The 8,190-nt window shown below is 35.0% G+C and overlaps 1 pseudogene; it reads right to left on the reverse strand.

Annotated features, from left to right (window-relative positions):
* LOC107653525 (sodium-dependent neutral amino acid transporter B(0)AT2-like) overlaps nt 1-5,043 on the reverse strand; it is a 13,367-nt pseudogene extending 8,324 nt beyond the window's left edge.
* Nucleotides 5,044-8,190: the final 3,147 nt, after the last annotated feature.

Below are 8,190 nucleotides of genomic sequence, written 5' to 3' on the forward strand. Positions count from 1 at the left end.
GCCCATAATAGCGCTCTTCCAGTAAGAAGTGATATCAGGAATGCTACCTTAGTGCGTTCGGAGGAAAACTTCTGCGGCTGCATCTCGATGAACAAGGCCACTTGCAGGAGGAAGCCGCCACACTCAGCTGTATCACCCGCGTAGGAAGCAGGCATGGCCATGGGACTTACAGAGGCAGATTGGAGGGTTGCCGGAGGAAGCAGAGAAGCCCGGAGGGCGTTTACCAGCTCCTCCAGGACTTCTGCGGGTGTGGGAGGTCGAGGATCCATGGAGGTATTTGTTATGGTCCGGTCTTCTGTCACAAAGCAAGGCCAGACACAACAGGTAAGTGCAAATCAGGATGGTTTATTGACTGGGTAAGGGGATGACTGGAATAGGTGTGTTAAAGGCAGGTGAGTGTCAACACAGTGAATGGTTCCAGGGTGCTTATCTGAGTTCTGATGGTGAGGATCGGATGCCGGTTACGTTGGAGATCGTGGAACAGTTTCCAAGGAGTCGTTGGAGGATCGCGGGAGGAACAGCAGGTAATTCGTTCTAGGAGAATTTGGCAGAGAGAGTCCAGAGAAGTTCGTAGGAGTGAACGGTAGACCGGACAGTGAGTGACTGTGCTGTGTGTGTATTTGTAGTGTGGCTTGATTGGTGACAGCAGGTGCGGGTGATCAGAACTCAGGTGACTGTGATCGGGTAATTATCCTGTATGGTGACTGAAGTGACTGTGATGAATCCCTGACAGTAGGAGAGCTTGCTGCACATTCCTTCACTGAGACAGGAAGATGAGATAGATGTGTTACAAAACAGCCGTACAAAAACCCTTTATATCAAAGTCACACAATATACAAAGAGTGTAATTATTAGGGATGTGCGTTAGTAATTGACTAGTAACTGAGTGCTCATTAGTGAAATGCTCACACTATTCAGTTTTTTCATATTTGAATAGAAAAACTGATTTTCCTTTGTGTCTTTGCCTTAGGCAACAACAAAATGTATTCTTCCATTGAACCCTTCACTTAAAGTCTGAATGCAGTGGGTTTTACTGCTATTTTAAAAGCTTGATGTTTTCATTACTACATACTAATCTATTTAATTTTGCTCATTTTTATTTAATTTGTATTTTTGCATTTTTTATTTATTTATTTTTTTTAAATATAAAGATATAATGTTTTTAAATTACTACTATTCAAATGTTTGGGGTCAGCAAGTTTTTTTTAATGTTTTTTTATTTATTAGTTTTTTATGTCTTTTGCTCACCAAAGCTACATTTATTTGATCAAGAATAAAGCAGTGAAATTAGAAATTAAAATAATTGTTTTCTATTTTAATATATTTTAAAATGTGATGGTAAAACTGAATTTTCAGCAGCCATTGTCACATGATCCTTCAAAAATCATTCTAATATGCTGATTTGCTGCTCAAGAAACATTTCTTGTTATTATTAATGTTTAAAACAGTTGTGATGCTTTACATTTTTGTGGAAAACCATGCTAATTTTATTTTCAGGATTTTATGATGAAAAGAAAGTTAAAAAGAACAGCATTAATTTAAATGTATATATAAATATCTTTACTGTCACTTTTAATCAATTTAATGTATCCTTGCTGAATAAAGGTATTCATTTCTTTAAAAAAAAAAATACTGACCCCAAACCTTTGAATATGGTAAGAAATTAATTACTCCTTTTATGTGTTTATGACTACAAAATGAATCAAAATGGCCATGTCACATGTTTATGTGTTTGTGAACAACATACCTGTCTGGTTTGAGATCATATCTACAGGACACTGTTCCCATGGCAATGGATACTGGAATGAATTCCCCATATAGAACAGAGACCAGGCAATGATCACATTATAGTACAGGGCAACGAAGAAACAAACCTGAGAAAAACAAGAGCAGCATGAAAATGTACTTATCTGTGTAGATATATCATTTTAAACCAAACAGAAAGTCAGAAAATAGTCAATGTCAATATCTTTACTCGTTCTGTTACCAAAAGGCAAACTCAGAAAACCTCACATATTGTGTAAGATACCAGCGTTACGGAACTTCTGCCATATGGTCTTACTGATGATCTGACACTGTTATCAAACAATCACACATATACAAAAGCACACAGGAAATCCTCTTATATACTCATACAGAGAGGAAATACTCCCACTCCTCACATACAAACACATATATATATACAGGTGCATCTCAATAAATTAGAATGTCGTGGAAAAGTTCATTTATTTCAGTAATTCAACTCCACAATTTGAGTTGAATTACTGAAATAAATGAACTTTTCTACGACATTCTAATTTATTGAGATGCACCTGTATATATATCTCAACATGTATGTATGGATTGCAGCCATTTAGAAACACTTCTCACAACAGTGAACTAAAGCTGGCTGCATTCTTTAAAGGGGTCATGAACGGAGAAATCAAAATTTCCTTGATCTTTTGACATATAAGAGGTCATTGTACTATAAAAACATCCTGCAAGTTTTAAAACTCAAAACGTTCTCGTTAGTCTAAAAACAGCTTACATTGCAGCCAGTCTGCCTAAACGACAGGTTGTGGAATGTATTACTCTATGATGTATTATTCTATGTGGATAAACACCACCTCCACAGAAGAAGATCAACGTCTGCTTCTACATCACTGCCTGTTTAGCCCCGCCCACCGTTTCACGCATGTAGTGTAAATAACGCAGGTCTACGCAGAAACTAAACGATAAAGATGGCTCTGAAGGCAACAAGACTGTGCAGTGCCAAGTTGTGGAAAAAACAGTCTTTGCATTGCCTTCCATCTGATCCCAACGTTAGGAAGTTTTAAAACTCAAATCATTCTCAGTCTAAAAACTGGTTATATTGAAGCCAATCTGCCAAAACAACAGGTTGTGGAATGTGCCACTTTATGACATAATAATGTGGCTAAACAGAAGATTATCAACGCCTGCTTCTACATCACTGCCTGATTAACTCCGCCCACTGATTCGCACATGTAGCGTAAATAACGAGAGAGGCAAACACAGGTCTACACAGAAATCAAATGATAAAGATGGCTCTGAAGACAACACGACACTGTACAGTGCCAAGATGTGGAAAAACACAGTCTCTGCATTGCCTTCCTTCTGATCCCAACACTAGGAAAGAGGATGAAGTTTATTTTTAATGAAGATCCAGACCGCGTCAGTAAGAACTTGGTCCTTTGTTCTTTTCATTTAACTGCGGATTCGTTTACAAACAAACAATTCGACACAGGATTTTCAGAAACACTGAAACTAAAAGACGATGCTGTGCGACTATTGGATCTGACAGTAATGTCGCACCACACAAGTGTGAGTAACTGTTTTTATTATGTGGTCACTTTAGCTTTGTCTGTTATTACAGATCGTTTGATATGAACTGAGTATTTATGTGTTTTAAACCTAAATCACAGCAGCGTGTCACTTACATGAGATCACAGCGATAGTAAATCCTGATGTAATGGACTTCATACAGAGCAAACATGCCAGCTGACCACTGCTTTAGTCATGCAGGTCAGGCACAAACTGATGGGGTTTAAAGACAGCCTACAGATCCTTTGAATTCATATTAGGAACATTTCTGTTGCTGCTACAGGGCAGCACATAATAATGCTGACCATTACAGTGAACCGAACATAAGCTTCTTGTATTTTCTGAGCTACTGGAAACTCAGATTGAGACATCCACTAGAAGGATTACTGTATTAAATTAAATATCAGTTTAAATATTAGCTAATTGTCTTAATTTGTTGTCTTGTCAGTCAGTTGTTGTAACCTCAGTTGGACCTTTGTCAACAAAAACTGATGGCAGTTTTTATCAACTCCGTCAGTTTTTAACACTGTCAGATGAAGGTTTCTGTCAGTTTTGAAATAAAGATTTTATGCTTTTTTTCAATTTATTGTTTTAAAATAGTAAAAAATGAACAGAACTACATTATAATGTGTCAATGTTCTCAAAGAAACATAGGTTACATATGTTTAATATTAAAAAGGAAAATTAAGAAATGTAGGAATTGGACTGTTCATAATAAAGTGAAACCTGGAAAACAAAATGTAGAGAATGTATTTAATCACTTTACTTTACAGCTCCTTTACTGAACACCATTATTACATAATTGAAGAGTTCACACTGTTATTGGGTGGATCAAATTAAAATATCATGCTTTTTAATGCACCTGACGGAGTTGACACAAATTAAGGTATGATTTGTGATTTATGATTTTCATACATAAGTGAATAATGTACATTTTTAGGGGGGAAAAAACCCTTACATGGCTCATTAGCTGAGACCTTTCTCTACAAATATATCAATTTATAAATAATGTATCATTAAATAATAAAAACTCACATTTTAAAACATGTTTTGTCCCTTATATCAGGAATCAGTGATAGATATATATATATATATTTTCTTTTTTTGTGTATTTTAATTTGTACACATGTATATGTATGTATGTATGTATGTATATATATATTTATATGCATATGTGCTCAGTGTTATAATGCAATTAAATAATTTTCTTCAAATATTAAAATATGTTATTTTCATATGGAGAGTGTGTATAAGTGTGTTTTACCATGCAGCTGGAGTAACCAATGCCGGCAAGGTGAGGTGAGATGTGTTTCCAGACCCCGATGCTGCCCTGACGGATGCACTGCCCAGCAGCCAGCTCCATGAAGAACAGAGGAACCCCGATAATGAGCAACAGCATCACATACAGTAACATAAAGGCACCTGAAGACAGAGAGTGTGTAATAATTACATTAACATTCAGTTTCACACACACACATACAATGAACAAAAGTACCTACCTCCTCCATTTTGATGGCAGAGATAGGGGAACCTCCAGACATTGCCCAGGCCAACGCTAAAGCCCACCTGGGTAAGCACGTACTGCAGCTTGCTGTCCCATGCTGGCCTGTCGTCCTTTTGCCCATCAGCACCCGCAGAACCTTCTTCATCTGCCGACACCAGAGCCACGTCTGATCGACTCTCAGCCAATACACTCCCATCCTCACCATCGAGCTTCTCCATCTAGAAAAGGCACAATATTTGTCACTAAACATTGGAGAACATGGACAATGTTCTGTCCAATGTCCAGTGTTATTTTAGTATTATTCATGTACTATTATAGCATTTATTTATTAATATTTTGAATTAGATTTTAGTTTTATATTTTCCGTTTTCATTTTAATTTGAGTTTTAGTAATTTTGCTATGTGCTCATTGTCATTTTTTAATTATTATTCATCTTTAATTTATTTTTATTTCAGTTTTATCTTTTATTTAAGTGTTAGCTTTATTTCTATTAATAGAATCCATTTTTATAATATAAGTTACCAATAACAACACAGCTTCCAGCTTCTTGTTTTAACCATCATGGATAAAATGGTGAAGCGATTCATTTTTATAATGTTCCTTTCAGGTTCTTGTCAATTATATTGTCAACAGAAGGTCTAAAACAGTGACATACAAGAGAAAAGAACATGAGTTAACATGATGTACACAGTATGTGAAGACACCTCCTTGGAAGAGTACACCCTTTCGCGGAAAACCACAGGGAACTGCTAACCCTTTATTTCTCTCCACTTCACTGTATTTACTTCTCTTGTTTCCCTTGGACTCTCTCCCTCTTCCCTGGAGAGAAGTGAATGGTTTCATTGTGCTCTTTATGTAAGTTGGAACGAGAAAAGTCACAAAGTCAAGTCCACCTTGCCATCTCCCTCTTTCCCTCCTGCTATCACTTTCTTCTCACTTCAAGGTAAACAGAAAAGTGTGGTGTAGAATGTACAACACTGAGAGCAGAAAACCAGAGTGAAGAGTGTAGAAAGACTAAATGAATTAGTTGCTTTATATTATGTATAGGTGTATATCATGTACTTGTTTTATTCAACAAAAAGATGCTACAGTGAGTAAAAGTTCAGAAAACTTGTTTCTATGCATTAAAAACGTTTTGAATAATTTACTTCAAACTATTCTTTTATTAATATAAAATCAGTTATTTTATCATTTGTTTTATTTATTTTTTGCATACTTTCCTTTGTCACCAACATGTACAGTACATCTAAATCTCTTTATCTTAGAAATAGTCCAGAAAAAGCTCATCTGAATACAGGCGAATGACAAACATGGAAGTGTGTATTTCAAAATGGTGGCTTAAAGTCTTGTTAATTTTACAAATAATAAATGTTTGCATACAGATCGTGTCAAATATTTAAAAGTAAACAGAAGGCAACCCCAACTACAGCCCACAAACACAATTCCAGCATCAGACTCCCGCTGATTCAAAACTAATTTTGACAAAAACTGTATTTCACATTAGATTTATCAACATACAGAGGCCCTCCTTGTGATTGTGAAACACTTTTGAGAGAACCTTTTGGCCAGTTAATTGCTGTTTATTTCCACCTGTTAGAAATCAAAAAGCTCTTTGAGTTGTAGCTTCTAGCTAAGGCTCCAGACAGATGGAAACTTACTTAATGTTTAAAATTACAGTGTAAAAAACTAAATTGTTTTTATGCAAAAACAAGAAAAAAATTATTCTTTATAATATAAAAAAGTGGAAAGATTTCATATCATAGCACCATACAAAAACGCTGTTATAATATATTATGTATTTAATTTATATTCTAATATATTTTATTGATGATGTTATAGTAACTAATTTAGTTGGCTAATTTAAAGTGAAAAGCACTTCAAGTACTGTACTATAAACTGTGAAATGTTCATGTAACCTCATTCTACATCACAAGATCATCACATCACAAGAGCAAGTGGTTCTAGGGGTACATAGGTAATCTGATCTGTATACAGTTTTATTTATTATTTTTTCCCTAAAATTTCTAAATCTCTCCTTTCTTACAATGTACATATGTCTTCTTAATTATATGACACTATTTTCACTATGACACTATTATGAAAATTGCTAAACATTACAAAGCATTTGGAAAATTTAAGAATTTTGTTTCCAGGATTGACGACATACATATCTGGTAACAATTTTGCATCAATATCAGTGTTCTTGTTTTATAGAAATAATCTTGGTTATTGTATGTGTTTTTCTTGTATAACAAACAAATAAAAGTTAAAAAAAAGCCTTATGAAATTAAATTTTAACTGAAAAAATCTCTAATATTGGGTAAATATATTTTGCACATAATTTCTCAATAATTTTGGCTAAATACAATGATAAATGACAGACTTGTCTTTATAATTCAATGCTTTTCAAAGTATAAATGGGTCTGTGTGCATGAAAATACATGTGAAATATCATGAAAGGGGATCATCATATTTGCAGGTATTAAAAGGGTTTAAAAAGGTCGAAAACCCCTGAACTGGGGCATGACATAAAAAAGCCATGCGTCTGCATACAGTTTCACAGCTAAAGAGGCTATATGGGTAAATGTTGACTTGAAACAGTCAGGTCTAGCAGTACTTACCCACTGTATGAAGAAGGGCCAAGCTCAGGGATCTAGTAGTAGTAGTAGTAGTAGTAGTAGTATAGATTTGAATGCCATGTCAGCATCTGAGGCTATCCTCATGGAAAAACTGAGTTACACAATACAAGGGTTGCATAAATATAATAAAAACGATAACACTTTACAATAAGGTTCCATTAGTTAATGTATTAACTAACATGAACGAAGAATGAACAATACATTTATTACAGTATTTATTAATTTTTATTAATGTTAGTTAATGAAAATACAGTTGTTCACTGTTAGTTCATGTTAATTTACGGTGCATAAACTAATGTTAACAAGCACTAGGCCTGTCACAATAATCAATATATCGACTTATCGCGCAATATATATACATGACCTCAATCTTTTTTGGTGACGCAATATATTTACTTAAAAATTAATGTCACCATGTTTAGTACATTCCACTTGCGCCTGTGTCTTTTGCAGCTTCTCGTACATAACGTGGTGTAGTCATGAGGTGCTAGTTCAAATTTAAAAAATGCTTCTACAAAAAAAGTTTCATCTGCAGATATGGCCTTGTTTAGGGATCTGTGCCTTTGTGCATACGGACATCTGACTGCTAAGTAGTGATTGTGTTTTTCAGCAAGAGTGTGCACCCTTAATCACTTAGAATAAAAGGGAAAGTCAGGGAAAAATCTGTAGATGGAAAAATCTCCATACAAGTTCTTTGTGCATTTTTCTTTTTTTCTGCTTGTTAC

This window comes from Sinocyclocheilus anshuiensis, unplaced genomic scaffold (genome assembly GCF_001515605.1).
Source record: "Sinocyclocheilus anshuiensis isolate Anshui unplaced genomic scaffold, SAMN03320099.WGS_v1.1 scaffold2013, whole genome shotgun sequence".
Taxonomy (NCBI): domain Eukaryota; kingdom Metazoa; phylum Chordata; class Actinopteri; order Cypriniformes; family Cyprinidae; genus Sinocyclocheilus; species Sinocyclocheilus anshuiensis.